This window comes from Cydia splendana, chromosome 17 (genome assembly GCF_910591565.1).
Source record: "Cydia splendana chromosome 17, ilCydSple1.2, whole genome shotgun sequence".
In the NCBI taxonomy this organism is placed as follows: domain Eukaryota; kingdom Metazoa; phylum Arthropoda; class Insecta; order Lepidoptera; family Tortricidae; genus Cydia; species Cydia splendana.
Genome location: NC_085976.1, coordinates 13667353 through 13676244, shown reverse-complemented (window position 1 = coordinate 13676244; position 8892 = coordinate 13667353).

Here is an 8892-nt window from a genome sequence, read left to right as displayed (position 1 = left end):
GGCTGGCCAGTTATCGAAACCTTATTCTAAAATGAATTCTGTTTATAGGTGAATATAATACATTTTTAGTTTAGGGTGGTCAGTTACTGGCAAATTACCCTAGTAAGTTTTATTTTGCATAACATATCTAGTAAATAGACATGAATATTTGTACAGTCACGAAGGTGACACGTAGGTGACTGTACAAATATTCCTAATTTTAGAATCATAAGTCCCATCTCTGAACCCAACTTAGTATTAGTAGTGCCATAAAAGAGTACCTACTACTTGCATATTTTTGCATAAGTGCGAGACAACATGGTTGCAAGTAAAGTGACTTAGATTTGATAGCATTTACCAACGCATCAGTATTGCAGAAGTATGAAGACAGAAAATATTCTCCATGAAGGACATAAACCTACATACAGAAAATTTTCTGCTTTCAATGCCATTTTATGGGAATTTATGGACACATGACGGCTGCCATGCGCCTTATAAAAATCTTTATGACACATAAAACTGTTTTATTTACAAAATATTTACAACGGCACTTAACCAATACATAAAGAATGTTATTACATTTAAGTAATAATATATAGATTAATGAACAATCATTCCCTTTGTAAACATTAATTACGTATTTGAAAAACAATTTCTTAACACTGATCTAGATTTATGTTGATAAACAACTTAAAAAAGTTATTTATTTTATTTACATTTACACTTAACTTACATTCTTTACAATGTGAGTTTTTAAGGAAAAAGCGTAGGGAAATTTCAGAATAATGTAGAATCATTTATTTTCCTTTGGCCATTGTTTGAATCAGTGTTCAGATACTTCGTGGATAATTAAATGAGTTTTATAAAATATTTTTCCTTTGAGCAAATACATTGTAAAATTTATGAATTAACCAATGGCGAAATATAATTTGACAATATGACGAGGAATCATTCGATCTGAAATAAATCCAACAGATTTTTTTTGTGAAATAATTCTACAAATATTTCTGGACTATTTCTATTGTACTTGTTTATTCAATTATACAATATTATCTTTATAGCACTGTAAAAAATGAAATAAGAGGAAATATTCCTGGGCAGCTTTTATTTATTTAATTCAAACAAATGAAAAGACCTGTGTGTAAGTTCAATGAAGCGAAATAATTTGATTTGATACAATAATGTGACTGATGAAAACGTTATTTTATTCATTCTTTTCACATCGAGAAATGAAAGCAATGACAGCGCACGTCGTAAAAAATAATGTCCATTGCGTGGTAATTGTCAGCTATACAATGTGATATACATTAGGTACACAATGCTTTTGAAATTAACGATTTGGAAGCATAGATAAAATATAGGTACAATTAAGTCATTATTCGATAAATGGGTAAACAAAAACATGGTATCTGTCAGCAAAACCATTTTGCTTTACAACTTGATGCTTCTGTGCAATCAAAATGAAATCTACCTTAGGTTCATCAGGCTTGAGACGATCTTGCGCATTGAGGATGACTCATGTTAGACCGGGCCGTTCCCGGGCCGGAGCTTCCGGAGCTTACTTTTCTATGACATGACAGGTGATCACGTGAAGCTCCTGCCTGGACACGGCCCGGTCTAACGTGAGTCATCCTTTAGGGAATAGGGACAAGTAATATTACCTAAGTATACAATTTTGTATCTTCGTAATTACGAAATCTAACCTACGAATTTAACCAGTTTTCCCTTATTAGATGTTAAAAAGGAGTTTCTATTTTACGGGAACTCAGCTGTACATAGTAACAATACTATAAGTAGTCTACTGAAACCTACTTGATACTTACAGTAATTCGTTTCTTTAATATCAGTTTCTCGTAATTACTAGGATTTTAAAAAGCAGAACGGTTCTAGATAGCTGGTCATCTTACAACGCATTTTCTAGGGAAATTGTATAGGAAAACTACTTTTAAGAATATAACAAATGTTTTTAGGTTATCATATAGTGTTGTGATGTTAAAGGTGTTGGTGTTAAATGCGAATAATAGGAGAAAGATGGGATAATGTGGGAGAAGCTCTGTGGCGTGACTTTGCATGGCCGCTGGTCGCTCGCCGCTCACCACGTGAACTACCACCGAAGCTGAATCTGTTGACAAAAATACTCGATTTAAAAAGAAATTATAAAACATATCTGTTCGAAGAAATATTGTTAGATGGATTTTTCTAGATTAACCGTCATAGTTTGTCAAAAGTAAGAAAGAAAATCGTAATTATAAACTCTCCGCTATTTTACAGTTACACTGAAGCTACAGTGTAGGCTCGGTACGACGCGTCAACGTAGGTAATGTTTAAGCGTTACCGGATTGACTATTTCTCGAATGCGTTCGATAACAATTTGAGTTTGACTAATAACAAATAAAATACTTGTAATATAGTTGTTTGCAAATACTGTAAAATATCTGGCCAACCAATGAGTCATGGTTGAGTAAAAACGTTTTATAAAGACCGAACACAGGTTGATTTTTAATATTTTCTTATTTGACTTTCTAATGTCAATCGACTATCGAGTGAAATGTATACCACGTGTATCTACATACCTCGTATTCGTAGGTAAGTATTTTTTAACAAACTTGAGGGGGTAATTCTCTATATTCATCAGAAACTCTTATTAAGATTCTAACCAGCCATATTACGTATAGGTTGTTTAAATACGATTACACAAAGTACCACCAATCTGCTTAGACATATTTCGTTCACAAAGTAGTGGTTTTTATTTTCTAACACCGTAAAACAGGGTGAGTAGGTTTCGCGGGGAGAGGTGGGTTATGAATGAGGAGGGAAGGTTTGAGAGGGGGGTGAGAAGGGATTTTAAGGCTACTGTTCAAAAATAATGTATTCCAATTTAAAATGGAGCTATAGTAATACGCATAATAAAAAAAAATCGATCCAACAATCTTCCAAAATCACCTTTGTATGAAAACCCTTCTCACCCCAAATACGAGGCACTACGAGGTGAGGTAGGTTTTCCTCTTTATCGTCAAAGTTATGAAATGGAAATACCCAAAATAAAATAAAAACTAAAATACAAACGTCCGGGCCACTTATTATATACACCATTCAGTTTTCATATGTAAAAATAAAATGTTATCAAGGTTTGAATTTCAGTTTTGACCCTACTCACCCCATTTTAAGTACGGTAGTGGTTTTTATTTTCTAATACCCAGGATAACCTTGATCACTAACACAAAAACCTTTATTATCGAGGATCTTTTGAGGTCACAGGGTCTCGTAAAGTAATACTAATGTTTCCAGTGATCAACAAAAGATAACTGTTCAGGGAAACCCGAACTTACGGCTCAAGTAATACAATAAAATCGGTCGTGTGGAAAACCATCGCGTTCGCGGTAAGTTTTGGTAGGTTCGGTAAAATAAAACGGTGCGCAGTAATATAACGATTTACTCTAAGAATAAATTAAATTACTTTCTATGAAAATATTTCGGTTCGGTTATTTATTTCGGTCGGTATTATACTCTGTATCTTTAGGTATTTAAATGAAAGTAAACAAACAATTTGTAAATTTTCGGGTAGTTATAACATTTATTGGTTAACCAACCAAATACAAAACCGCCTGGATTAGTCACTGAACGACCTGACTTCAACCTACATTATTTGATCATGTAATGTTTTCATCTACCCTCAACTGGCTTAAGGAGCCATTTGAGGGTAGAATTTGTTTACTTTTATTTAAATACCTAAAGATACCGACTATAGGTATGTGTATTTACGTGGTGATTTATTAAACAAATAGGTAGGTATATAAGGATCGCTACAAAATCTCGTGCCATTATAGGACGACTCACGGCACGATTTGGGAAATGAGTTAGAGATTCACTACCATTGCCCCGGCTGAATATTGGAGCGGCGTTAATAATAGCGTAAGCGCCAGCCGCCATAAGGTACCTTTTGCCGTGGAACGTCACATATCTTTACTATGATATGAAATCATATCTAGTAAATATCTAATTCATTTCCCGAATCGCGCCGTCACGCTAGATAAACCATCACGTGATCAATGATCACTCATCAATGTCATCATATAATAGAAACCGAAATGTCAGACGCCTCGGCCCGGGCTCGGACCAGGTCTAGCGTGAGCAATCCCTTAATATTTGATCTTAGACAATCAGTATTCAGATTTTGGTTCAATCAATGTCAACAAGAAGATATAAATTCACTAAATAAAATATTCCTTATTAAAAACATAATGCTTTAAATGGACTTACCTACTTGTACAAATGCTCCTAATAAGTTATGCTCTGTTGAATATTGGTACATTCAAGATTTTACGTATTCAAAGTAAAAAAAAAACTTGAAAGCAATTATTTGGAACTGAATCCAACTGGCTAATATATTTAACAGATTTTAATCTTATTTCATTATCAAATAACTAAGAATCAACCCTTGTACAATGCCTCAAGGGCCTATTTTAGATTTAAGCTAGATTTCGTTTAGTAGTACCACTGTATATATATTGTATGTAAATAAATGTTTTCAATTATAGTTACCAGAATCAACCCTAGTTGAGATTGTCCATTGTCCTGATGTGAACATGTTATTTGATTCTTTGTAAACTACCCTAACTATACGGTACAAAACACATTGAGAAACGGTCTTGATCGAAACTTCTTCTAACAAATCGAAAAAGTATGATGCGACATCTTTGCTTATAAAAAAATAGTCAATTCAAACATTTAAGGACCGGGAAGGGACTCGACGGGGCGCGTAAAAGACAAATGGTTTTCCCGCAATTATGGACAGAGATTAGTGAAGGGCTCAAAAGAAAAATATCTTGCAGCTGAAATAGCGACCTCTCTTTTATAAACAAATGAAGCACGGCCGGTGTTTCTCACGAAATATATAAAGACTAGCGACCCGCTCGGCTTCGCACGGGTAAACATAAACAAATTATACATTTGAACCTTCCTCAAGAATCACTCTATTGATAAGTGAAAACCGCATGAAAATCCGTTCAGTAGTTTATGAGTTTATCGCGAACATACAAACACACAAACAGATAGACGAGGCGGGAGATTTTGTTTTAGAAGATGTAGTGATGATGCAAAAACAGTGACAGTAATTACTCGAGAGAACAACACAACAACAACCAACAACGTTTTTTGAGGCCTAGGCAATAGCGGCGCAGGGAGAAATACCAAAAGCGGAAATCTTTGTAACACATTCACACTTCTATGAGATATTGCATAAGCCACGGCATTTGGCGTACTCTTTTAAATATTATATAAACACTTTGCACATAGACAATACTGATTTATAACTCAAATTTAACAAACAACGAACTTAAGGGGCCAACAGATCAGTTCGCCGGACGATATCAGCCTGTCAGTTGTTCGGAACTGTCACCTTTTGCGTTTAACTGACAGGCTGATGTCGTCCGGCGAGCTATTAATCAGTGGGGCCCCTTTAGAATCTGTCAGTCAGTCATGTGGACCGTTTTTTGTAGCCAAAAACTATAAGAGCTTCGTTTATATATTTTTTCCGTCGTTGGTTACAAACGTTAACGCTTGCGCTCCGCAACGTCCGCGTGTTCCCAGCCTTAATCCACTTTTAGGGAAAATTCACTGTCACCGTTTGGTAGAATTCATATTCTTTTGTACCTATTTTTATTAGGGCACCCACGCGCGGTGGATTTGCTATTGCTTTTATTGGATTAATCTCACTTGACCGACTTAAGCTTTTGTCGGAAACATTTTGGGATTATTTCTCTCTGATAATAAATACTAATATATACCGGCAGTTTCCTGTAAATAAGATTTTTTAACAAGTACATAATAGACGTTGTATTTTTCAGAAACAAGTTAAACTGATATTTTTTCATATTAAAAATGTATTTGGGAGTCTAGTTGGTGGAAAAAGTCTCTGCTTCTATAATTAGAGGATTTTTAATAATGAAAAATATCAGTATCAGTGTGGAAAATACCGTCTACAAGCTCTATTGGTCCTTTACCAATACCAACCACCATACCAATAGAGCTTGTAGACGGTATTTCCACATTAATAATTCTTCAATTCTACTCGTAACGTGTTATTATGAACAATACTTTAATTGTCTGTAATAAACGCAAAAGCCAATTGATATAGTTATACCTCCATGTGAAATATTCAATCAAAAAGTTAATACACCATTCCATTCCTCCACAAATATAACATTGAATTTCCGTAATCGTAGGGTCGCATTATGTCTTTACCATGTCGCCCGATAAGTTAAGTAATTAAGCAACTTTCTCTTTCCCTCTGTGAATAGGGGACCTTTCCCATTTATACTTTATTACCACTATTTGGCGTTTCAGATGTTTTTATAACCTCGTCCAAATTATATGACGCACGCCTACGGCAGAAATGAATCGTCTTTTCTGGGAGTAGGTACAGTCAAGTGTAAAAATATGGGTGTAGACAACTTACTCCAAAATATGTCCCATAGTTCTTAATTCGCTGACATAAGAGCTATAGGATGGGTACCTATTTTTGAGATGATTTGTGCACCCATATTTTTACTCTTGACTGTACAGGCGTCCATTCTTTATAAGGTAAACTAGGTACATACTTATATTTATGAGGTCGCGCTCTAGTGTAGGTATATTTACATAAATATTTTGGAATTTATTACATTGAAGCCTTAATTTTCTATTTCTACATATACAATATATTTGATTTGACTTTGATTTGAGACTAGCCGTAAACGAGAGCTGATCACGAACTATGAATGGACTTGTTATCAATCGTTTTTTTTTATTTTTTCCTTTCTAATAAATATTGACTAGACTTAGAATTAATATAATTTTGGGGTAACAGAGTTCTGCGTTTATTATTGTACTCTTGTTGAAATAACCTACAGTTGTAACTGTGCTATGGTAATAAATGCAAAGCTGAAAACCCAGAGGGGAGATTAACGCAAAAAGTTAACGCTTCGCATTCAAATTGTTACAGAAAAATGCTGACTCACAGTACCCGGAAATCTCGAAATCCGGGGCAAATTACGACCAAGTGCAGGCCGTATATTCCCATTTCCTCGACGAGCTTGGGTGAATCGAGCCCTCATGTCAACCAGCATAAACCAAAACAAAAGAAACTGTTTGTTCAGCAACTTAATAAGGGTGTTGGTTTGCAATACCAGAGAATATACCACTTTTCTGTTCGGCCTCTTCACGCCAAATTTTAGGAAAGTTTTGGTCCTAGTAGAAAATTACCGGCTGGGCACGCGCTACGCAGCCAACGTGCCAAAATTTTTATTTTTCAAATTCCAACTCACGTTTTTAGGGTTCCGTACCCAAAGGGTAAAACGGGACCCTATTACTAAGACTCCGCTGTCCGTCCGCCTGTCACCAGTCTGTATCTCACGAACCGTGATAGCTAGACAGTTGAAATTTTCACAGATGATGTATTTCTGTTGCCGCTATGACAACAAATACTAAAAAGTACGGAACCCTCGGTGGGCGAGTCCGACTCGCACTTGTCCGGTTTTTTCTATTTCATTTCATTAATACAATTTTAGTAGCTTCAGTAGACAAAATAACTATGCTGATACGAGTACAAAAATCAAGACTGAATTCAGTGTAGTATGCCTTAACAAACCTTCGAGCAACACGGAAGGGAGGCGGCATTCGCACTATTTCCCCTCTGCCTAGGTACAAGATCAACTGATCTAGGGCGGGTAATAAAACTAGTTGCGCTCGGATTTCTCACTAGACCGAGTCCAGACGCGCGCGTGAACGCAGCAGCAGAAAAAATGCCTAATTGCTCGGTTTTATGTCGTAAAAAGAGGTCGGGGACATCAAATTTACAAAAAGAAGGTGTTACAGTATTTCACATGTAATATTTTTTTACATATCATACGTTTAATCGAACGAGCGAGCGAAGCGAACGAAGTTTTTACATTCGACTTGGGACACGCGGCTGGCTAGGGGCACGTCCCGGCATTTCCATGTTTTTAAGCTGAACTATCAGATGATAGTTTGATACTCAAGAACTTAAGTAAATTTGTTCTAATTTAAATTAAATTGGGTAAACGTGTAGTCGAGGGCATTAAATTTTAGTCATTAAATTATGAGAAGGCTCGATCAAGGGGTTATTGAGCTAGAAGAGCTTAGAAGGCTAAAAAGCTATTTGTGAGGGGTCTTGCTATTCTGGTCATCTTTTTGCAAGAAAGTATGTTCGAGTTTGGTATCAAATGAAAGTGCTCGGCTTGCACTTTTATAATATCGTTTTTAAATTTACCATTTAGAAATAATTAGCAAGAAAAAAATAAACATAATATAGGTATTTGACATTTGACAGGAAATATTTCGGCTTACCACAGATACAGTATCAAATGAGGGCTCCACAGACCTTGTAATATGTATATCCACGCGATTTTTGATCCATTGCCGCCTATAGTGGGACATAAAATAGTAGAAATAAAATAAAATGGAACTGTAAAATTTCCATACTATAGTCGGTCAAACAAGTTTGTCAGTATAAAAAGGCGCGATATTCAAATTTTCTATGGGACGATAACCCTTCGTGCCTACATTTTTTAGCCGCTTTTTTCTACTGACGGAAATGGCTTGACAGACTATAAATTGTTGCCATGTGTAAGCATTTTACGTCAAAAATGTGACAGCTACGTAGAAAGTGGCGCCCTCATTTATTAACCGACTTCCAAATCTCAAAAGGAGGAGATTCGATTGTGATTTTTTTTTATATTTGTTACTCCATATCTCCGTCATTACTGGACCGATTTTGAAAATTATTTTTTTGATTGTATGCATACAGATTGGTCCCGTTTTTGTAAAAACCCAGTTCTGATGATGGGATCCATGAGGAATCGAGGGAACTCCTCAAATCTTAAAGGCATATATATAGTGATTTATGTGTTTTAT